The sequence below is a fragment of the Delphinapterus leucas genome, chromosome 2 (genome assembly GCF_059928025.1).
Source record: "Delphinapterus leucas isolate spDelLeu-1000000601 "Yukka" chromosome 2, BTC_Dleu_Yukka2, whole genome shotgun sequence".
NCBI lineage: Eukaryota > Metazoa > Chordata > Mammalia > Artiodactyla > Monodontidae > Delphinapterus > Delphinapterus leucas.
Window position 1 is genome coordinate 57,954,083 of NC_143130.1, and position 23,924 is coordinate 57,978,006.

Here is a 23,924-nt window from a genome sequence, read left to right on the forward strand (position 1 = left end):
AAAAACCTGGGGAATCCACAGCCATCAGGCCACTCTGCAAGAGCAACAGTCAATCTACTCTTGAAGCCACTGGGCCCGTCTGAGGAAAACCTAATATCCAGTGGCACAGCTTAGGGTGGGTGAACCCCTACCTTCCTGAGTCATCCAGGACCATGCTTAGCAACCAGCCCCCACCTCACTTTTCCAGTTCTCCTTACCACCTCCAGTCATCAGACAACGCGAAAGTCTTCTTGCCTTTCCTGACGGCCACCCCTGCCCAGCAACTGCACCTGAGAAGTGGACATAAATCACGCAGTCTTCAGAATTGGACCGGGGTCCTCAGAGAACGTGATTCATGCCAATGTTTAACTGGGCTTGAGCCCGGATGCTGCTTCCCAAGGACCTCTACCCTTACTGAGAACTCAATGTTTGTCTGACAGCACGACTGCAGTATGCTAGTCACGTACGTTGCCCGGTATGTGAGAGGGTCTATGTGTGTGTTCACGCGTGTGCGCGGGTGTGACTGTCACAGCTCACGAGGACGTGCTTCTGGGCTTCTTTGTTTTCCGCTCAATCTGCACCTTGGTCTCCGAGTGTCCCTGAGGCCCTCTGCAGAGACACCGAAGCGTAAAAGCCACAGTTCATACACAGCGCTCTGGCATTGGACAAAGCCCCCCCTGAATGGAGAAAGACCCCTTCAAGCTTCAAGAGGCTGAATGCGAACTCTGAAACCCGGAGGCTGTTGAAGTAGGCCACGGATTCCCGCTCTCCCACAGCCAAGCCTTCTGACCAAAGCACAAAGACCTAACCAGACTTGCCTCCCGGCCGTGGGTGTGGCATATACATGGACCCGGAGAAGCTGCCAGCTAGTAGCACACCTGACGTGCACTTGGGGCCACTTCCAGCACTCCGGGAGGCAAGACAACCTCCGCTGGTCGGGCCGACCCTGACCTGCAGCAGGCTCCGGGCAAGATGCAGCCCGGCACCACTCAAGGGGATAACGAATTTCGGCCTATGTGCCAATTCTCGCCAACTAGGACAAATCACTTTCTGTGGACCCATAGGAATGCCCACCACAGGAAGTGGTGGGCTTCAGCAACCATGACCCAAGTTCAGACCCCACAGCAGGAACTAGGCTCCCATCCCTGCCATGTTTCGCCAGCACCCACCCAGCAGGGTTGGCGGCCCTGAACCCTGAAGAAACGAACAAATCCTTGCCAGCCTCGTCCTCGATTGCCTCCTCCTGCCCACGGGGCAACTCGACCCTATTGCAAGCCACAGACATCGTGCAAACAGGGGGACACTCTACGCCAGGGATGACAGATCGCAAGCATGTCTGCTTTGATGACACTGACCCTAACCCTCGGATCCCGGCACTTCTCCACTGCCACAGCGACACTACAGAGAACCTCACAGAGGTCAAAGGCACTGTCCCCGAGAACTACAGACAGATTGCCAACGGAAGACCTCTGCCACCCAAGGGGAACTGGAAGCTTCAAAGGGCACAGTGCCTGTCTGCGGCAGCCACCCGGCATCGCAACAGTGTCCGCGTCGCTGTTCCACCAACAGGCTGCTCCAGATAAATCTCTGGCTCTTCGAAAGCCCTGCGTGCCTCACGTGCCGGACGCACTATGGCCTGAGGGAGAAACACTTTTCGCTTTGCACATTCTCAAACAAGGGAGCAAAGTGGGCAAAGGGCATGTTAGCATAACTCACCTATCCTCCAGGAGAGAGACACAGACGCATCAGCATATCTATTTTCTCTTCGTCCTGCAAGACACCCTTTGGGCGTCAGTCCTCCGGGAATGGGAACACAACCCTACGCAGATGACCTACCTCACCGCATCCTCATGAACTACCAAAGCCATCCCTTTCATAGGCAGCTGATGCCAACCCATCACGGACAGGACACATCATTGGGAAGCCGTGGCCTGTGCGTGCAACCCAATAGCGACAGCCCATCCCACGATATCACAGAGCACATGTCCCCATGATGCCTTACCTTCCTCTCCAGGAAACAGCCACCACGCTGGCTTAAATGCAGCACTCGGTGCTGACCGCACTCCACAATGGCCCTCTTAGTGCCAACACCTGTGCTGGGAGCTGCATTAGAGGAGCTGACATGGGCCCAACCTAGGCCTAATCCATCTGTCCCCTTCCACCAAAGCCCAACCCCAGTCCACACCCACTCACTACTCCAGCCGCACCGGGCACTCAAGAACTTCAAAGCGCCAAAACAAATGACGGAGAGGGCCACAGGCCTGACATGATGCTCCAGGCCCCAACCAGGGAAGCTTGCTTGTTTTGGCTTCCAGAGCTAAACCCTGAAGCGACATGCACAAAGCGTGATCCCGGCCAAAGCACACCTATTCAAGCTGCAACTCACTGGGCCTACACCAGCACACACTCCAACTCTCAAGACCAGCAGGAGAGCCTTCCCTCTCGCATTCCCTCAACGGTCTTTCAGCAGTGACCTGATATTCATAGACGACACAGCTTAGGGGCAGACACAGTCGACCCTCAGATAGGAGCCCCTCCAAGTCTGGAGCCCTGAGTGGTGTTTGCATGCATGTCAGCACGGGACGCTGGCCCTCAGCATGTCTACCTTCTCTACGTCCTGCAAGACACCCTTTGGGGGTCAGTCCTCCAGGAATGGGAACACAACCCTATGCAGGTTACCTACCTCGCTCCTCACTGTCCCCTACGCCCGAGAGAGGAAACGTGCTGGACCTCAGACTCGATGAGGAGACGGTAGAGTGTTCTCACTCATTTTGTTCATATTTTCCAAGGAATGCATACAAGGGTGTCATCATCGATCCAAGCACGTGCTGGGACGCTGCACAACACAACACTCTGCCTCTGAAGATCAGCAGGTGAGCCTGCCCCCTCACATTCCCTCATCGGCCTTTCACCAGGGACCTGGGATTCATAGACGACCCAGTTTACGTGCAGACACGGTCCACCCTCAGACAGAAACCCCTCCAATGCTGGAGTACTGGGTGGTATTTCCATGTATGTCAGGAGGGGATGATGACCCTCACTCCTCACTGTGCCCTAACCCCGAGAGAGGAAACGTGCTGGACCTCAGTTTCGATAAGGAGACTGTAGAGTGTTCTAACTCATTGTGTTCACATTTTCCAAGGAATGCATACAAGGGTGTCGTCATTGATGCAAGCTCTGCTGGGAAGCTGTAGAACATAACCGGGCTGCCGCGGGGCTCTGCACAGGAGCCATTACCCTGGAGTACTCCAACAGCCTGGGGAATCCACAGTCCTCAGGCCACTCAGCAAAAGCAACAATCAATCCACTCTTGCAGCCATTGGGCCCATCTGAGGAAAACCTAATATAGAATGGCACATCCTACGGTGAGTGAATGCCTACCGTCCTGAGTTATCCACAGCCATGCTCAGCAACATGCACTCGCCTCACTTTTTCCAGTTTTCCTTAGCTCATCCATTCATCAGAGTACACGAAGGTCTTCTTCTTGCCGATAGCCGGCCCTGCCGAGCAATACACCTGAGAAGTGGACAGAAATAACAGAGGCTTCAGAAGTGGACCGAGGTCCTCAGGGAACATGATCCATGCGAATCTTTACCTGGGCTTCTGCTCTGAACCTGCTTCCCAAGGACCTCTATCCCTCACCGATTATTATTTTGTGTCTCACAGCATGTCTCCAGGAAGTTAGGCACGTACATTGGCCAGTGTGTGAGATGCTGTATGTGTGTATTCACGCGCGTGGGCGTGTGTGACTGCGACTGTGCACGATGACGCGATTGTGGGTTCCTGTGTGTGCCTCTGAAAACGAGTCTTGAATTCTGTGTGTCCCTATGGCCCTCTGCAGAGGCCTCCAACAGTAAATACCAGAGTTTATACACAACACACTGGTTGGACTCCCAACAGAAAAAGAAAGACTCCTGTGAGCTGCAAGAGCCGCATGCGAACTGTGACCCCACAGGAGCTGTAGAAATAGGCCACGGACTCCCGCTCTCCCACAACCATGCCTTCTGACCAAAGCACGAACCTAGATGAGACCTGCCTACCGGCCGTGGGTGTCACATGTCTGTGGACATGGACATCCTGCCAGCTAACAGCACATCTGATGTGCACTTGGGCCACTCCCAGTGCTTCCGGAAGCAAGGGAAACTCCTATGGGTGGGCTGAAGCCAACCTGCAGATGGCTACAGGCAAGATGCAGCCTGGCACCACTCAAGGGCCTAACGAAATTTGGCCCAAATGCCAATTCTCGCCAACTAGGCCAAATCGTGTTCCGTGGACCCGTGTGTATGCCCAACATGGGAAGTGGTGGGCTTAAGCACCCATAACCCAGGTTGGAACCCCACGGCGAAACTAGATCATCTTCCCGGCCACACCTCGCCAGCGCCCAGCCGGCAGGTTTCTCGGCCCTGAAACCGGAGGAGACGCTCAAATGCTTGACAGCCTCGTCCTAAGTGCCCTCCTCCTGCCCGCAGGGCAACTCGACCTTACTTGAAGCCACAGACATCATGCGAACACGGGGTCACTGTACACCAAGGAAGACAGACCACATACATGTCTGCTTTGATGACGCCGACCCCACCCCATGCATTCTGGCACTTCTCCACTGCCACAGTGACACTACCAAGGACCTTACAGAGATCAAAAGCACTGTCCCCGAGAACCACAGACAGACTTCCAACAGAAGACCTCTGCCACGCGAGGGGACCTGTAAGTCTGAAAGGGCACAGTGCCTGTCCACGGCAGCTCACCTAGCATAGCAACAGTGCCCCCATCTCTGCCCCGCGTAAACTTCTGGCTGTTCGAAAGGCCTGCATGACACACGGGCCGGCCGCATCATGCCCTCTGGGAGAAAAACTTTCACTTTGCACATTCCCAAACATGGGACAAAGCGGCCAAAGGGCCTGTTTGCATAACTCACCTTCCTCCAAGGAGGCCAGCACAAATGCCTCAGCATGTCCATCTTCTCTAGGTCCCGCAAGACACCCTTTGGGAGTCATCCCTCCAGCAACGGAATCTCAACTCATCACAGGTTACCTACCTCACCGAATCCTCATGAAATGCCAAAGCCATCCCCTTCATAGGCAGCTGATGCCAGCCCACCACAAACAGGACACGTGCTTGGGAAGCCATGGCCAGCGTCTGCAACCTAATGATGACAGCCCATCCCACGACATCACACAGGACATGTCCTCATAACACCTCACCTTCCTCTCCAGGCCAGCAGTCACCACGCAGGCTTAAATGCAGCACTCGTTCCTAACCCCACTCCACGATGACCCACTTAGTGCAAACACTGTGCCAGAAGCTGCAGTAGATGAGCTGACGTGGGCACCACCGAGGCCTAATCCATCAGCCCCCTTCCGCCAACGTCCAACCCCAGCCCACACCCACCCACTGCTCCAGCCCCACCGGGCACTCAAGAACCTCAACGCGCCAAACTCAAGGACAGGGAGGGCCACACAGGCCTGGCCTGAGGCTCCATGCTCCAATCAGGGAAGCTTGCACATTTTGGCTTCCAGAATTAACCACCCAAGCGGCGTGCACAAAGCGTGATCCCGGCCAAAGCACACCTTTCCAAGCTGCAAGCTCACTGGGCCTACACCTGCACACAATCCAACTCTGAAGACCATCACGAGAGCCTTCCCACTCGCATTCCCTTAACGGTCTTCTAGCAGCGACCTGATATTCTTCATACATGACCCAGCTTACGGGCAGACACAGTCGAACCTCAGACAGTAGCCCCTCCAAGTCTGGAGCCCTGGGTGGTGTTTGCATGCATGTCAGTAGGGGACACTGGCCCTCACTCCTCACTGTCTGAAACACCCGAGAGAGGAAACGTGCCGGACCTCAGACTCGATGAGGAGACGGTAGAGTGTTCTCACTCATTTTGTTCAGATTTTCCAAGGAATGCATACAAGGGTGTCATCATCGATCCAAGCACGTGCTGGGACGCTGCACAACACAACCGGGCATGCCATGCGGGTCTGCAGAGGAGCCATGACCTCGTAGTACTCCAAAACCCTGGGGAATCCACAGCCCTCAGGCCACTCTGCAAGAGCAACAGTCAATCTACTCTCGCAGCCACTGGGGCCGTCAGAGGAAAACCTAATATCCAATGACACACGTTGTGGTGGTTGAATGCCTACCATCCTGAAATATCCACGTCCACGCTCGGAAACGTGGGCCCGCCTCACTTTTTCCAGTTCTCCTCAGCACCTCCAGTCGTCAGCCCACGCAAACGTCCTCTTGTCTTTGCTGACGGCCAGCCTTGCCAAGAAACTGCACCTGAGATGTGGACGGAAATCACGCAGGATTCAGAAGTGAACCTGGGTCCTTAGAGAACATGATTTATGCGAACATTTACCTGGGCTGGAGCCCTGAACCTGCTTCACAAGGACCCCTATCCCTTACCAAGAACTGAAAGTGTGTCTGACAGCATGACTGCAGGAAGTTAGGCATGTACGTTGGCCGTTGTGTGTGAGGGTGTATGTGTGTGTTCCTGCGTGTGCGCGTGCGTGACTATGACTAGGCACGATGATGCGCTTGTGGGTTTCTGTGTCAGCCTCTGCATCCCCGTCCTGGTCTTTGTGTGTCCTTGAGGCCCTCTGCAGTGACACTGAATAGTAAAAGTCACAGGTTATACACAGTACCCTGGCTTTGGACCACCCCACTGAATGGAGAAACATCCCTACCAGCTTCAAGAAGCCACATGAGAACTTTGACCCCCAGAGGCTGTTGAAATAGGCCACAGACTCCCGCTATCCCACAGCCATGCCTTCTGACCAAAGCACAAACACTCGAGGAGATCTGCCTCCCAGCCGTGAGTGGCCACATCTACGTGGACCTACAGACCCTGCTAGCTACTAACACACCTGATGAGCACTAGGGGTCACTCCCAGCGCTTTTGGAAGCAAGGGAACTTCCCATGGATGGCGTTGACAATGACCTGCAGCTGGCTATAGGCAAGATGCAACCTGGCACCTCTCAAGGGTCTAATGGACTTCAGCCCAAGTGTGACTTCTCGCCAACTAGGCCAAATCAATTTCTGTGGACCTGTTGGAATGCCCACCACGGCAAGAGGTGGTCTTCAGCAACCATGACCCAGGTTCAAACCCCACGGCAGAAACCAGGCCACCTTTCCAGCCACGTCTCGGCCAGCTCCCCCTCGGCAGGATTCAGAGCCCTGAATCCCGAGGAAACGCTCAAACACTGAGCAACCTTGTCCTCACTGCCCTCCTCCTGCCCACACGGCAACTCGACCCTACTGGAAGCCACAGATAACATGCGAACACGGGGACACTATACACCAGGGAAGACAAACCACAAGCATGTCTGCTTTGACGATGCCGAACCCACACCATGCATCCTGGCACTTCTCCACTGCCATAGCGATACTACCGAGGACCTCACAGAGATCAAAAGCACTGTCCCCGAGGACCACAGACAAACTTCCAACGGAAGACCTCTGCCATGAGAGGGGACCTGGAAGCCAGTAAGGGCACAGTGGCTGTCAAGGTCAGCGCACCTGGCATCACAACAGCGCGCTCATCTCTACCATGCCAACGGACTGCTTCGGATAAACCTCTGGCTGTTAGATAGGCATCCGTACCTCATGGGCCGGCCGCGTCACGCCTTCCGGGAAAAACACTTTCGCTTTGCACATTCCCAAACTAGGGAACAAAGTGGCCAAAGGGCATGTTCGCATAACTCACCTACCCCGAGAAGGCCGGCACACACTCCTCAGCATATCGATCTTTTCTAGGTTACGCAAGACACCCTTTGGGAATCATTTCTCCGGCAACGGGATCACAACAAGTCTACACAGGTTACCTACCTCATCGCATCCACATGAACCGCCAAAGTCATCCTCTCCATAGGCAGGTGATGCCAGCCCATCAAGTACGTGACAAATCCTTGAGAAGCCGAGGCCAGAGCCTGCAACCCAATGATGACAGCCCATGCCACAACATCACGTAGGACCTGTCCTTATCATGCCTTACCTTCCTGTCCAGACCATCAGCCACGGCGCAGGCTTAAATGCAACACTCGTATCTCACCCCACTCCACGATGACCCACGGGGCGAAAACACCGTGCCAGGAATTGCAATACAGGAGCTGACAAGCGCAACACCGAGGCCTAATCCATCAGCCCCCTTGCGCCGATGCCCAACGCCAGCCCCCACACACCCACTGCTCCAGCCCCACTGGGCACTCAAGAACTTCACCATGACAAACGCAAAAACAGGGAGGGCCACAGGCCTGGCCTGAGTCTCCGGGCTCCAACCAGGGAAGCTTTCTCATTTTGACTTCCAGAATTAACCCCCAAAGCGGCACAAAAAAACCACGACACTGGCCAAAACACACCTCCCAAACCGCAAGCTCACTGCACCTACCTCAGCCCACACTCTGCCTCTGAAGATCAGCAGGTGAGCCTGCCCCCTCACATTCCCTCATCGGCCTTTCACCAGGGACCTGTGGTTCACAGACGACCCAGTTTACGTGCAGACACGGTCCACCCTCAGACAGAAACCCCTCCAATGCTGGAGTACTGGGTGGTATTTGCATGTATGTCAGGAGGGGATGATGACCCTCACTCCTCACTGTGCCCTAACCCCGAGAGAGGAAACGTGCTGGACCTCAGTTTCGATAAGGAGACTGTAGAGTGTTCTAACTCATTTTGTTCACATTTTCCAAGGAATGCATACAAGGGTGTCATCATCGATCCGAATACATGCTGGGAAGCTGCAGAACATAACCGGGCAGGCCATGGGGCTCTGCAGAGGAGACATTACCCTGGAGTACTCCAACAGCCTGGGGAATCCACAGTCCTCAGACCACTCAGCAAAAGCAAACATCAATCCACTCTTGCAGCCATTGGGCCCATCTGAGGAAAACCTAATATAGAATGGCACATCTTAGGGTGAGTGAATGCCTACCGTCCTGAGTTATCTACGGCCATGCTCAGCAGTATGCGCCCGCCTCACTTTTTCCAGTTTTCCTTAGCTCATCCAGTCATCAGAGTACGCGAAGGTCATCTTCGTCTTGCCGACAGCCGGCCTTGCCGAGCAACTACACCTGAGAAGTGGACAGAAATAACAGAGGCTTCAGAAGTGGACCGAGGTCCTCAGGGAACATGATCCATGCGAATCTTTACCTGGGCTTCTGCTCTGAACCTGCTTCCCAAGGACCTCTATCCCTCACCAATTATTGTTTTGTGTCTCACAGCATGTCTGCAGGAAGTTAGGCATGTACATTGGCCAGTGTGTGAGACGCTGTATGTGTGTATTCACGTGCGTGGGCGTGTGTGACTGCGACTGCGCACGAGGACGTGATTGTGGGTTCCTGCGTGTGCCTCTGAAAACGCATCTTGCTCTCTGTGTGTCCCTGTGGCCCTCTGCAGAGGCCTCCAATTGTTAATACCAGAGATTATACACAACAACCTGGTTGGACTCCCAACAGAAAAAGAAAGACCCCTGTGAGCTGCAAGAGCCTTATGAGAACTGTGACCCCCAGGAGCTGTAGAAATAGGCCACAGACTCCCGCTCTCGCATAGCCATGCCTTCTGACCAAAGGACGAACCTAGATGAGACCTGCCTACCGGCCGTGGGTGTCACATGAGTGTGGACATGGACATCCTGCCAGCTAACAGCACATCTGATGTGCACTTGGGCCACTCCCAGTGCTTCCGGAAGCAAGGGAAACTCCTATGGGTGGACTGAAACCAACCTGAAGATGGCTACAGGCAAGATGCAGCCTGGCTCCACTCAAGGGGCTAACGATATTTGGCCCAAAAGCCAATTCTCGCCAAATAGGACAAATCATGTTCTGTGGACCCGTGGGTATGCCCACCACGGGAAGTGGTAGGATTCAGCTACCATAATCCAGGTTGGAACCCCACAGCAGAAACTAGACCATCTTCCCGGCCACGTCTCACCAGCGCCCAGCCGGCAGGTTTCTCGGCCCTGAACCTGGAGGAAATGCTCAAATTTTTGACAGCCTCGTCCGAAGTGCCCTCCTCCTGCCCTCAGGGCAACTCGACCTTACTTGAAGTCACAGACATCATGCGAACACGGGGTCACTGTACACCAAGGAAGACAGACCACATACATGTCTGCTTTGATGACGCCGATCCCACCCCATGCATTCTGGCACTTCTCCACTGCCACAGCGACACTACTAAGGACCTTGCAGAGATCAAAAGCACTGTCCCCGAGGACCACAGACAGACTTCCAACAGAAGACCTCTGCCACGCGAGGGGACCTCTAACTCTGAAAGGGCATAGTGCCTGTCCATGGCAGCGCACCTAGCATAGCAACAGTGTCCCCATCTCTGCCCCGCGTAAACTTCTGGCTGTTCGAAAGGCCTGCATGACACACGGGTCGGCTGCATCATGCCCTCCGGGAGAAAAACTTTCACTTGGCACATTCCCAAACAAGGGACAAAGCGGCCAAAGGGCATGTTCACATAACTCACCTATCCTCAAGAAGAGGGGCACAGACGCCTCAGCATGTCTATCTTCTCTAGGTCCCGCAAGACACCCTTTGGGAGTCATCCCTCCAGCAACGGAATCTCAACTCATCACAGGTTACCTACCTCACCGAATCCTCATGAAATGCCAAAGCCATCCCCTTAATACGCAGCTGACGCCAGCCCACCCCGAACAGGACACGTGCTTGGGAAGCCGTGGCCAGAATCTGCAACCCAATGATGACAGCCCATCCCACGACATCACAAAGGACATGTCCTCATAATGCCTTACTTTCCTCTCCAGGCCAGCAGTCACCACGCAGGCTTAAATGCAGCACTCGTTCCTAACCCCACTCCACGATGACCCACTTAGTGCAAACACTGTGCCAGAAGCTGCAGTAGATGAGCTGACATGGGCACCCCTGAGGCCTAATCCATCAGCCCCCTTCCGCCAATGTCCAACCCCAGCCAGCCCCACCGACTGCTCCAGACCCACCAGGCACTCAAGAACCTCAATACGCCAAACACAACGACAGGGAGGGCCACAGGCCTGGCCTGAGGTTCCGTGCTCCAACCAGGGAAGCTTTCTCATTTTGGCTTCCAGAATCAACCCCCAAAGTGGCACGCACAAACCCTGACACTGGCCAAAACACACCTCCCAAGCTGCAAGCTCAATGGGCCTACCCCAGTCCACACTCCCACTCTGAAGATCAGCAGTTGAGCCTGCCCCCTCAAATTCCCTCATCGGCCTTTCAGCAGGGGCCTGGGATTCATAGACGACCCAGTTTATGTGCAGACACGGTCCACTCTCAGACAGAAACCCCTCCAAAGCTGGAGACCTGGGTGGTGTTTGCATCATGTCAGGAGGGCACGATGGCCCTCACACCTAACTGTGCCCTACCCCCGAGAGAGGAAACGTGCTGGACCTCAGTTTCGATGAGGAGACGGTAGAGTGTTCTCACTCATTGTGTTCACATTTTCCAAGGAATGCATACAAGGGTGTCGTCATTGATGCAAGCTCTGCTGGGAAGCTGTAGAACATAACCGGGCTGCCGCGGGGCTCTGCACAGGAGCCATTACCCTGGAGTACTCCAACAGCCTGGGGAATCCACAGTCCTCAGGCCACTCAGCAAAAGCAACAATCAATCCACTCTTGCAGCCATTGGGCCCATCTGAGGAAAACCTAATATAGAATGGCACATCTTAGGGTGAGCGAATGCCTACCGTCCTGAGTTATCCACAGCCATGCTCAGCAACATGCACTCGCCTCACTTTTTCCAGTTTTCTTAGCACATCCAGTCATCAGAGTACGCGAAGGTCATCTTCGTCTTGCCGACAGCCGGCCTTGCCGAGCAACTACACCTGAGAAGTGGACAGAAATAACAGAGGCTTCAGAAGTGGACCGAGGTCCTCAGGGAACATGATCCATGCGAATCTTTACCTGGGCTTCTGCTCTGAACCTGCTTCCCAAGGACCTATTATCTCTTACCGAGTATTGATTTGTGTCTCACAGCATGTCTGCAGGAAGTTAGGCACGTACATTGGCCAGTGTGTGAGACGCTGTGTGTGTGTATTCACGCGCGTGGGCGTGTGTGACTGCGACTGTGCACGATGACGCGATTGTGGGGTCCTGTGTGTGCCTCTGAAAACACGTCTTGCTCTCTGTGTGTCCCTGTGGCCCTCTGCAGAGGCCTCCAACAGTAAATACCAGAGTTTATACACAACACCCTGGTTGGACTCCCAACAGATAAAGAAAGACTCCTGTGAGCTGCAAGAGCCGCATGCGAACTGTGACCCCACAGGAGCTGTAGAAATAGGCCACGGACTCCCGCTCTCCCACAACCATGCCTTCTGACCAAAGCACGAACCTAGATGAGACCTGCCTACCGGCCGTGGGTGTCACATGTCTGTGGACATGGACATCCTGCCAGCTAACAGCACATCTGATGTGCACTTGGGCCACTCCCAGTGCTTCCGGAAGCAAGGGAAACTCCTATGGGTGGGCTGAAGCCAACCTGCAGATGGCTACAGGCAAGATGCAGCCTGGCACCACTCAAGGGCCTAACGAAATTTGGCCCAAATGCCAATTCTCGCCAACTAGGCCAAATCGTGTTCCGTGGACCCGTGTGTATGCCCAACATGGGAAGTGGTGGGCTTAAGCACCCATAACCCAGGTTGGAACCCCACGGCGAAACTAGATCATCTTCCCGGCCACACCTCGCCAGCGCCCAGCCGGCAGGTTTCTCGGCCCTGAAACCGGAGGAGACGCTCAAATGCTTGACAGCCTCGTCCTAAGTGCCCTCCTCCTGCCCGCAGGGCAACTCGACCTTACTTGAAGCCACAGACATCATGCGAACACGGGGTCACTGTACACCAAGGAAGACAGACCACATACATGTCTGCTTTGATGACGCCGACCCCACCCCATGCATTCTGGCACTTCTCCACTGCCACAGTGACACTACCAAGGACCTTACAGAGATCAAAAGCACTGTCCCCGAGAACCACAGACAGACTTCCAACAGAAGACCTCTGCCACGCGAGGGGACCTGTAAGTCTGAAAGGGCACAGTGCCTGTCCACGGCAGCTCACCTAGCATAGCAACAGTGCCCCCATCTCTGCCCCGCGTAAACTTCTGGCTGTTCGAAAGGCCTGCATGACACACGGGCCGGCCGCATCATGCCCTCTGGGAGAAAAACTTTCACTTTGCACATTCCCAAACATGGGACAAAGCGGCCAAAGGGCCTGTTTGCATAACTCACCTTCCTCCAAGGAGGCCAGCACAAATGCCTCAGCATGTCCATCTTCTCTAGGTCCCGCAAGACACCCTTTGGGAGTCATCCCTCCAGCAACGGAATCTCAACTCATCACAGGTTACCTACCTCACCGAATCCTCATGAAATGCCAAAGCCATCCCCTTCATAGGCAGCTGATGCCAGCCCACCACAAACAGGACACGTGCTTGGGAAGCCATGGCCAGCGTCTGCAACCTAATGATGACAGCCCATCCCACGACATCACACAGGACATGTCCTCATAACACCTCACCTTCCTCTCCAGGCCAGCAGTCACCACGCAGGCTTAAATGCAGCACTCGTTCCTAACCCCACTCCACGATGACCCACTTAGTGCAAACACTGTGCCAGAAGCTGCAGTAGATGAGCTGACGTGGGCACCACCGAGGCCTAATCCATCAGCCCCCTTCCGCCAACGTCCAACCCCAGCCCACACCCACCCACTGCTCCAGCCCCACCGGGCACTCAAGAACCTCAACGCGCCAAACTCAAGGACAGGGAGGGCCACACAGGCCTGGCCTGAGGCTCCATGCTCCAATCAGGGAAGCTTGCACATTTTGGCTTCCAGAATTAACCACCCAAGCGGCGTGCACAAAGCGTGATCCCGGCCAAAGCACACCTTTCCAAGCTGCAAGCTCACTGGGCCTACACCTGCACACAATCCAACTCTGAAGACCATCACGAGAGCCTTCCCACTCGCATTCCCTTAACGGTCTTCTAGCAGCGACCTGATATTCTTCATACATGACCCAGCTTACGGGCAGACACAGTCGAACCTCAGACAGTAGCCCCTCCAAGTCTGGAGCCCTGGGTGGTGTTTGCATGCATGTCAGTAGGGGACACTGGCCCTCACTCCTCACTGTCTGAAACACCCGAGAGAGGAAACGTGCCGGACCTCAGACTCGATGAGGAGACGGTAGAGTGTTCTCACTCATTTTGTTCAGATTTTCCAAGGAATGCATACAAGGGTGTCATCATCGATCCAAGCACGTGCTGGGACGCTGCACAACACAACCGGGCATGCCATGCGGGTCTGCAGAGGAGCCATGACCTCGTAGTACTCCAAAACCCTGGGGAATCCACAGCCCTCAGGCCACTCTGCAAGAGCAACAGTCAATCTACTCTCGCAGCCACTGGGGCCGTCAGAGGAAAACCTAATATCCAATGACACACGTTGTGGTGGTTGAATGCCTACCATCCTGAAATATCCACGTCCACGCTCGGAAACGTGGGCCCGCCTCACTTTTTCCAGTTCTCCTCAGCACCTCCAGTCGTCAGCCCACGCAAACGTCCTCTTGTCTTTGCTGACGGCCAGCCTTGCCAAGAAACTGCACCTGAGATGTGGACGGAAATCACGCAGGATTCAGAAGTGAACCTGGGTCCTTAGAGAACATGATTTATGCGAACATTTACCTGGGCTGGAGCCCTGAACCTGCTTCACAAGGACCCCTATCCCTTACCAAGAACTGAAAGTGTGTCTGACAGCATGACTGCAGGAAGTTAGGCATGTACGTTGGCCGTTGTGTGTGAGGGTGTATGTGTGTGTTCCTGCGTGTGCGCGTGCGTGACTATGACTAGGCACGATGATGCGCTTGTGGGTTTCTGTGTCAGCCTCTGCATCCCCGTCCTGGTCTTTGTGTGTCCTTGAGGCCCTCTGCAGTGACACTGAATAGTAAAAGTCACAGGTTATACACAGTACCCTGGCTTTGGACCACCCCACTGAATGGAGAAACATCCCTACCAGCTTCAAGAAGCCACATGAGAACTTTGACCCCCAGAGGCTGTTGAAATAGGCCACAGACTCCCGCTATCCCACAGCCATGCCTTCTGACCAAAGCACAAACACTCGAGGAGATCTGCCTCCCAGCCGTGAGTGGCCACATCTACGTGGACCTACAGACCCTGCTAGCTACTAACACACCTGATGAGCACTAGGGGTCACTCCCAGCGCTTTTGGAAGCAAGGGAACTTCCCATGGATGGCGTTGACAATGACCTGCAGCTGGCTATAGGCAAGATGCAACCCGGCACCTCTCAAGGGTCTAATGGACTTCAGCCCAAGTGTGACTTCTCGCCAACTAGGCCAAATCAATTTCTGTGGACCTGTTGGAATGCCCACCACGGCAAGAGGTGGTCTTCAGCAACCATGACCCAGGTTCAAACCCCACGGCAGAAACCAGGCCACCTTTCCAGCCACGTCTCGGCCAGCTCCCCCTCGGCAGGATTCAGAGCCCTGAATCCCGAGGAAACGCTCAAACACTGAGCAACCTTGTCCTCACTGCCCTCCTCCTGCCCACACGGCAACTCGACCCTACTGGAAGCCACAGATAACATGCGAACACGGGGACACTATACACCAGGGAAGACAAACCACAAGCATGTCTGCTTTGACGATGCCGAACCCACACCATGCATCCTGGCACTTCTCCACTGCCATAGCGATACTACCGAGGACCTCACAGAGATCAAAAGCACTGTCCCCGAGGACCACAGACAAACTTCCAACGGAAGACCTCTGCCATGAGAGGGGACCTGGAAGCCAGTAAGGGCACAGTGGCTGTCAAGGTCAGCGCACCTGGCATCACAACAGCGCGCTCATCTCTACCATGCCAACGGACTGCTTCGGATAAACCTCTGGCTGTTAGATAGGCATCCGTACCTCATGGGCCGGCCGCGTCACGCCTTCTGGGAAAAACACTTTCGCTTTGCACATTCCCAAACTAGGGAACAAAGTGGCCAAAGGGCATGTTCGCATACCTCACCTACCCCGAGAAGGCCGGCACACACTCCTCAGCATATCGATCTTTTCTAGGTTACGCAAGACACCCTTTGGGAATCATTTCTCCGGCAACGGGATCACAACAAGTCTACACAGGTTACCTACCTCATCGCATCCACATGAACCGCCAAAGTCATCCTCTCCATAGGCAGGTGATGCCAGCCCATCAAGTACGTGACAAATCCTTGAGAAGCCGAGGCCAGAGCCTGCAACCCAATGATGACAGCCCATGCCACAACATCACGTAGGACCTGTCCTTATCATGCCTTACCTTCCTGTCCAGACCATCAGCCACGGCGCAGGCTTAAATGCAACACTCGTATCTCACCCCACTCCACGATGACCCACGGGGCGAAAACACCGTGCCAGGAATTGCAATACAGGAGCTGACAAGCGCAACACCGAGGCCTAATCCATCAGCCCCCTTGCGCCGATGCCCAACGCCAGCCCCCACACACCCACTGCTCCAGCCCCACTGGGCACTCAAGAACTTCACCATGACAAACGCAAAAACAGGGAGGGCCACAGGCCTGGCCTGAGTCTCCGGGCTCCAACCAGGGAAGCTTTCTCATTTTGACTTCCAGAATTAACCCCCAAAGCGGCACAAAAAAACCACGACACTGGCCAAAACACACCTCCCAAACCGCAAGCTCACTGCACCTACCTCAGCCCACACTCTGCCTCTGAAGATCAGCAGGTGAGCCTGCCCCCTCACATTCCCTCATCGGCCTTTCACCAGGGACCTGTGGTTCACAGACGACCCAGTTTACGTGCAGACACGGTCCACACTCAGACAGAAACCCCTCCAATGCTGGAGTACTGGGTGGTATTTGCATGTATGTCAGGAGGGGATGATGACCCTCACTCCTCACTGTGCCCTAACCCCGAGAGAGGAAACGTGCTGGACCTCAGTTTCGATAAGGAGACTGTAGAGTGTTCTAACTCATTTTGTTCACATTTTCCAAGGAATGCATACAAGGGTGTCATCATCGATCCGAATACATGCTGGGAAGCTGCAGAACATAACCGGGCAGGCCATGGGGCTCTGCAGAGGAGACATTACCCTGGAGTACTCCAACAGCCTGGGGAATCCACAGTCCTCAGACCACTCAGCAAAAGCAAACATCAATCCACTCTTGCAGCCATTGGGCCCATCTGAGGAAAACCTAATATAGAATGGCACATCTTAGGGTGAGTGAATGCCTACCGTCCTGAGTTATCTACGGCCATGCTCAGCAGTATGCGCCCGCCTCACTTTTTCCAGTTTTCCTTAGCTCATCCAGTCATCAGAGTACGCGAAGGTCATCTTCGTCTTGCCGACAGCCGGCCTTGCCGAGCAACTACACCTGAGAAGTGGACAGAAATAACAGAGGCTTCAGAAGTGGACCGAGGTCCTCAGGGAACATGATCCATGCGAATCTTTACCTGGGCTTCTGCTCTGAACCTGCTTCCCAAGGACCTCTATCCCTCACCAATTATTGTTTTGTGTCTCACAGCATGTCTGCAGGAAGTTAGGCATGTACATTGGCCAGTGTGTGAGACGCTGTATGTGTGTATTCACGTGCGTGGGCGTGTGTGACTGCGACTGCGCACGAGGACGCGATTGTGGGTTCCTGCGTGTGCCTCTGAAAACGCATCTTGCTCTCTGTGTGTCCCTGTGGCCCTCTGCAGAGGCCTCCAATTGTTAATACCAGAGATTATACACAACAACCTGGTTGGACTCCCAACAGAAAAAGAAAGACCCCTGTGAGCTGCAAGAGCCTTATGAGAACTGTGACCCCCAGGAGCTGTAGAAATAGGCCACAGACTCCCGCTCTCGCATAGCCATGCCTTCTGACCAAAGGACGAACCTAGATGAGACCTGCCTACCGGCCGTGGGTGTCACATGAGTGTGGACATGGACATCCTGCCAGCTAACAGCACATCTGATGTGCACTTGGGCCACTCCCAGTGCTTCCGGAAGCAAGGGAAACTCCTATGGGTGGACTGAAACCAACCTGAAGATGGCTACAGGCAAGATGCAGCCTGGCTCCACTCAAGGGGCTAACGATATTTGGCCCAAAAGCCAATTCTCGCCAAATAGGACAAATCATGTTCTGTGGACCCGTGGGTATGCCCACCACGGGAAGTGGTAGGATTCAGCTACCATAATCCAGGTTGGAACCCCACAGCAGAAACTAGACCATCTTCCCGGCCACGTCTCACCAGCGCCCAGCCGGCAGGTTTCTCGGCCCTGAACCTGGAGGAAATGCTCAAATTTTTGACAGCCTCGTCCGAAGTGCCCTCCTCCTGCCCTCAGGGCAACTCGACCTTACTTGAAGTCACAGACATCATGCGAACACGGGGTCACTGTACACCAAGGAAGACAGACCACATACATGTCTGCTTTGATGACGCCGATCCCACCCCATGCATTCTGGCACTTCTCCACTGCCACAGCGACACTACTAAGGACCTTGCAGAGATCAAAAGCACTGTCCCCGAGGACCACAGACAGACTTCCAACAGAAGACCTCTGCCACGCGAGGGGACCTCTAACTCTGAAAGGGCATAGTGCCTGTCCATGGCAGCGCACCTAGCATAGCAACAGTGTCCCCATCTCTGCCCCGCGTAAACTTCTGGCTGTTCGAAAGGCCTGCATGACACACGGGTCGGCTGCATCATGCCCTCCGGGAGAAAAACTTTCACTTGGCACATTCCCAAACAAGGGACAAAGCGGCCAAAGGGCATGTTCACATAACTCACCTATCCTCAAGAAGAGGGGCACAGACGCCTCAGCATGTCTATCTTCTCTAGGTCCCGCAAGACACCCTTTGGGAGTCATCCCTCCAGCAACGGAATCTCAACTCATCACAGGTTACCTACCTCACCGAATCCTCGTGAAATGCCAAAGCCATCCCCTTAATACGCAGCTGACGCCAGCCCACCCCGAACAGGACACGTGCTTGGGAAGCCGTGGCCAGAATCTGCAACCCAATGATGACAGCCCATCCCACGACATCACAAAGGACATGTCCTCATAATGCCTTACTTTCCTCTCCAGGCCAGCAGTCACCACGCAGGCTTAAATGCAGCACTCGTTCCTAACCCCACTCCACGATGACCCACTTAGTGCAAACACTGTGCCAGAAGCTGCAGTAGATGAGCTGACATGGGCACCCCTGAGGCCTAATCCATCAGCCCCCTTCCGCCACTGTCCAACCCCAGCCAGCCCCACCGACTGCTCCAGACCCACCAGGCACTCAAGAACCTCAATACGCCAAACACAACGACAGGGAGGGCCACAGGCCTGGCCTGAGGTTCCGTGCTCCAACCAGGGAAGCTTTCTCATTTTGGCTTCCAGAATCAACCCCCAAAGTGGCACGCACAAACCCTGACACTGGCCAAAACACACCTCCCAAGCTGCAAGCTCAATGGGCCTACCCCAGTCCACACTCCCACTCTGAAGATCAGCAGTTGAGCCTGCCCCCTCAAATTCCCTCATCGGCCTTTCAGCAGGGGCCTGGGATTCATAGACGACCCAGTTTATGTGCAGACACGGTCCACTCTCAGACAGAAACCCCTCCAAAGCTGGAGACCTGGGTGGTGTTTGCATCATGTCAGGAGGGCACGATGGCCCTCACACCTAACTGTGCCCTACCCCCGAGAGAGGAAACGCGCTGGACCTCAGTTTCGATGAGGAGACGGTAGAGTGTTCTCACTCATTGTGTTCACATTTTCCAAGGAATGCATACAAGGGTGTCGTCATTGATGCAAGCTCTGCTGGGAAGCTGTAGAACATAACCGGGCTGCCGCGGGGCTCTGCACAGGAGCCATTACCCTGGAGTACTCCAACAGCCTGGGGAATCCACAGTCCTCAGGCCACTCAGCAAAAGCAACAATCAATCCACTCTTGCAGCCATTGGGCCCATCTGAGGAAAACCTAATATAGAATGGCACATCTTAGGGTGAGCGAATGCCTACCGTCCTGAGTCATCCACAGCCATGCTCAGCAACATGCACTCGCCTCACTTTTTCCAGTTTTCTTAGCACATCCAGTCATCAGAGTACGCGAAGGTCATCTTCGTCTTGCCGACAGCCGGCCTTGCCGAGCAACTACACCTGAGAAGTGGACAGAAATAACAGAGGCTTCAGAAGTGGACCGAGGTCCTCAGGGAACATGATCCATGCGAATCTTTACCTGGGCTTCTGCTCTGAACCTGCTTCCCAAGGACCTATTATCTCTTACCGAGTATTGATTTGTGTCTCACAGCATGTCTGCAGGAAGTTAGGCACGTACATTGGCCAGTGTGTGAGACGCTGTATGTGTGTATTCACGCGCGTGGGCGTGTGTGACTGCGACTGTGCACGATGACGCGATTGTGGGGTCCTGTGTGTGCCTCTGAAAACACGTCTTGCTCTCTGTGTGTCCCTGTGGCCCTCTGCAGAGGCCTCCAACAGTAAATACCAGAGTTTATACACAACACCCTGGTTGGACTCCCAACAGATAAAGAAAGACTCCTGTGAGCTGCAAGAGCCGCATGCGAACTGTGACCCCACAGGAGCTGTAGAAATAGGCCACGGACTCCCGCTCTCCCACAGCCATGCCTTCTGACCAAAGCACGAACCTAGATGAGACCTGCCTACCGGCCGTGGGTGTCACATGTCTGTGGACATGGACATCCTGCCAGCTAACAGCACATCTGATGTGCACTTGGGCCACTCCCAGTGCTTCCGGAAGCAAGGGAAACTCCTATGGGTGGGCTGAAACCAACCTGCAGATGGCTACAGGCAAGATGCAGCCTGGCACCACTCAAGGGCCTAACGAAATTTGGCCCAAATGCCAATTCTCGCCAACTAGGCCAAATCGTGTTCCGTGGACCCGTGTGTATGCCCAACATGGGAAGTGGTGGGCTTAAGCACCCATAACCCAGGTTGGAACCCCACGGCGAAACTAGATCATCTTCCCGGCCACACCTCGCCAGCGCCCAGCCGGCAGGTTTCTCGGCCCTGAAACCGGAGGAAACGCTCAAATACTTGACAGCCTCGTCCTAAGTGCCCTCCTCCTGCCCGCAGGGCAACTCGACCTTACTTGAAGCCACAGACATCATGCGAACACGGGGTCACTGTACACCAAGGAAGACAGACCACATACATGTCTGCTTTAATGACGCCGACCCCACCCCATGCATTCTGGCACTTCTCCACTGCCACAGTGACACTACCAAGGACCTTACAGAGATCAAAAGCACTGTCCCCGAGAACCACAGACAGACTTCCAACAGAAGACCTCTGCCACGCGAGGGGACCTGTAAGTCTGAAAGGGCACAGTGCCTGTCCACGGCAGCTCACCTAGCATAGCAACAGTGCCCCCATCTCTGCCCCGCGTAAACTTCTGGCTGTTCGAAAGGCCTGCATGACACACGGGCCGGCCGCATCATGCCCTCTGGGAGAAAAACTTTCACTTTGCACATTCCCAAACATGGGACAAAGCGGCCAAAGGGCCTGTTTGCATAACTCACCTTCCTCCAAGGAGGCCAGCACAAATGCCTCAGCATGTCCATCTTCTCTAGGTCCCGCAAGACACCCTTTGGGAGTCATCCCTCCAGCAACGGAATCTCAACTCATCACAGGTTACCTACCTCACCGAATCCTCATGAAATGCCAAAGCCATCCCCTTCATAGGCAGCTGATGCCAGCCCACCACAAACAGGACACGTGCTTGGGAAGCCATGGCCAGCGTCTGCAACCCAATGATGACAGCCCATCCCACGACATCACACAGGACATGCCCTCATAACACCTCACCTTCCTCTCCAGGCCAGCAGTCACCACGCAGGCTTAAATGCAGCACTCGTTCCTAACCCCACTCCACGATGACCCACTTAGTGCAAACACTGTGCCAGAAGCTGCAGTAGATGAGCTGACGTGGGCACCACCGAGGCCTAATCCATCAGCCCCCTTCCGCCAACGTCCAACCCCAGCCCACACCCACCCACTGCTCCAGCCCCACCGGGCACTCAAGAACCTCAACGCGCCAAACTCAAGGACAGGGAGGGCCACACAGGCCTGGCCTGAGGCTCCATGCTCCAATCAGGGAAGCTTGCACATTTTGGCTTCCAGAATTAACCACCCAAGCGGCGTGCACAAAGCGTGATCCCGGCCAAAGCACACCTTTCCAAGCTGCAAGCTCACTGGGCCTACACCTGCACACAATCCAACTCTGAAGACCATCACGAGAGCCTTCCCACTCGCATTCCCTTAACGGTCTTCTAGCAGCGACCTGATATTCATACATGACCCAGCTTACGGGCAGACACAGTCGAACCTCAGACAGTAGCCCCTCCAAGTCTGGAGCCCTGGGTGGTGTTTGCATGCATGTCAGTAGGGGACACTGGCCCTCACTCCTCACTGTCTGAAACACCCGAGAGAGGAAACGTGCCGGACCTCAGACTCGATGAGGAGACGGTAGAGTGTTCTCACTCATTTTGTTCAGATTTTCCAAGGAATGCATACAAGGGTGTCATCATCGATCCAAGCACGTGCTGGGACGCTGCACAACACAACCGGGCATGCCATGCGGGTCTGCAGAGGAGCCATGACCTCGTAGTACTCCAAAACCCTGGGGAATCCACAGCCCTCAGGCCACTCTGCAAGAGCAACAGTCAATCTACTCTCGCAGCCACTGGGGCCGTCAGAGGAAAACCTAATATCCAATGACACACGTTGTGGTGGTTGAATGCCTACCATCCTGAAATATCCACGTCCACGCTCGGAAACGTGGGCCCGCCTCACTTTTTCCAGTTCTCCTCAGCACCTCCAGTCGTCAGCCCACGCAAACGTCCTCTTGTCTTTGCTGACGGCCAGCCTTGCCAAGAAACTGCACCTGAGATGTGGACGGAAATCACGCAGGATTCAGAAGTGAACCTGGGTCCTTAGAGAACATGATTTATGCGAACATTTACCTGGGCTGGAGCCCTGAACCTGCTTCACAAGGACCCCTATCCCTTACCAAGAACTGAAAGTGTGTCTGACAGCATGACTGCAGGAAGTTAGGCATGTACGTTGGCCGTTGTGTGTGAGGGTGTATGTGTGTGTTCCTGCGTGTGCGCGTGCGTGACTATGACTAGGCACGATGATGCGCTTGTGGGTTTCTGTGTCAGCCTCTGCATCCCCGTCCTGGTCTTTGTGTGTCCTTGAGGCCCTCTGCAGTGACACTGAATAGTAAAAGTCACAGGTTATACACAGTACCCTGGCTTTGGACCACCCCACTGAATGGAGAAACATCCCTACCAGCTTCAAGAAGCCACATGAGAACTTTGACCCCCAGAGGCTGTTGAAATAGGCCACAGACTCCCGCTATCCCACAGCCATGCCTTCTGACCAAAGCACAAACACTCGAGGAGATCTGCCTCCCAGCCGTGAGTGGCCACATCTACGTGGACCTACAGACCCTGCTAGCTACTAACACACCTGATGAGCACTAGGGGTCACTCCCAGCGCTTTTGGAAGCAAGGGAACTTCCCATGGATGGCGTTGACAATGACCTGCAGCTGGCTATAGGCAAGATGCAACCCGGCACCTCTCAAGGGTCTAATGGACTTCAGCCCAAGTGTGACTTCTCGCCAACTAGGCCAAATCACTTTCTGTGGACCTGTTGGAATGCCCACCACGGCAAGAGGTGGTCTTCAGCAACCATGACCCAGGTTCAAACCCCACGGCAGAAACCAGGCCACCTTTCCAGCCACGTCTCGGCCAGCCCCCCCTCGGCAGGATTCAGAGCCCTGAATCCCGAGGAAACGCTCAAACACTGAGCAACCTTGTCCTCACTGCCCTCCTCCTGCCCACACGGCAACTCGACCCTACTGGAAGCCACAGATAACATGCGAACACGGGGACACTATACACCAGGGAAGACAAACCACAAG

General features: G+C 54.7%; 9 non-coding genes across 9 annotated transcripts; all 9 read right to left on the bottom strand.

The window, feature by feature from the left end:
* Positions 1-2,705: 2,705 nt before the first annotated feature.
* Positions 2,706-2,798, bottom strand: LOC115803969 (small nucleolar RNA SNORD116). Its single transcript, XR_004024773.2, has one exon. It is a non-coding gene; the product is annotated as a small nucleolar RNA SNORD116 (small nucleolar RNA).
* A 260-nt stretch (positions 2,799-3,058) lies between these two features.
* On the bottom strand, positions 3,059-3,151 carry LOC149750087 (small nucleolar RNA SNORD116). The gene has a single exon (XR_016392446.1). It is a non-coding gene; the product is annotated as a small nucleolar RNA SNORD116 (small nucleolar RNA).
* Positions 3,152-5,818: 2,667 nt separating this feature from the next.
* On the bottom strand, positions 5,819-5,911 carry LOC149750088 (small nucleolar RNA SNORD116). The gene has a single exon (XR_016392346.1). It is a non-coding gene; the product is annotated as a small nucleolar RNA SNORD116 (small nucleolar RNA).
* A 2,697-nt stretch (positions 5,912-8,608) lies between these two features.
* Positions 8,609-8,701, bottom strand: LOC115803978 (small nucleolar RNA SNORD116). Its single transcript, XR_004024782.1, has one exon. It is a non-coding gene; the product is annotated as a small nucleolar RNA SNORD116 (small nucleolar RNA).
* Positions 8,702-11,366: 2,665 nt separating this feature from the next.
* Positions 11,367-11,459, bottom strand: LOC149750089 (small nucleolar RNA SNORD116). Its single transcript, XR_016392428.1, has one exon. It is a non-coding gene; the product is annotated as a small nucleolar RNA SNORD116 (small nucleolar RNA).
* A 2,671-nt stretch (positions 11,460-14,130) lies between these two features.
* On the bottom strand, positions 14,131-14,223 carry LOC115803971 (small nucleolar RNA SNORD116). Its single transcript, XR_004024775.1, has one exon. It is a non-coding gene; the product is annotated as a small nucleolar RNA SNORD116 (small nucleolar RNA).
* A 2,697-nt stretch (positions 14,224-16,920) lies between these two features.
* Positions 16,921-17,013, bottom strand: LOC149750090 (small nucleolar RNA SNORD116). Its single transcript, XR_016392374.1, has one exon. It is a non-coding gene; the product is annotated as a small nucleolar RNA SNORD116 (small nucleolar RNA).
* A 2,665-nt stretch (positions 17,014-19,678) lies between these two features.
* On the bottom strand, positions 19,679-19,771 carry LOC149750091 (small nucleolar RNA SNORD116). The gene has a single exon (XR_016392429.1). It is a non-coding gene; the product is annotated as a small nucleolar RNA SNORD116 (small nucleolar RNA).
* A 2,668-nt stretch (positions 19,772-22,439) lies between these two features.
* Positions 22,440-22,532, bottom strand: LOC149750092 (small nucleolar RNA SNORD116). Its single transcript, XR_016392347.1, has one exon. It is a non-coding gene; the product is annotated as a small nucleolar RNA SNORD116 (small nucleolar RNA).
* Between the last annotated feature and the right edge of the window lie 1,392 nt (positions 22,533-23,924).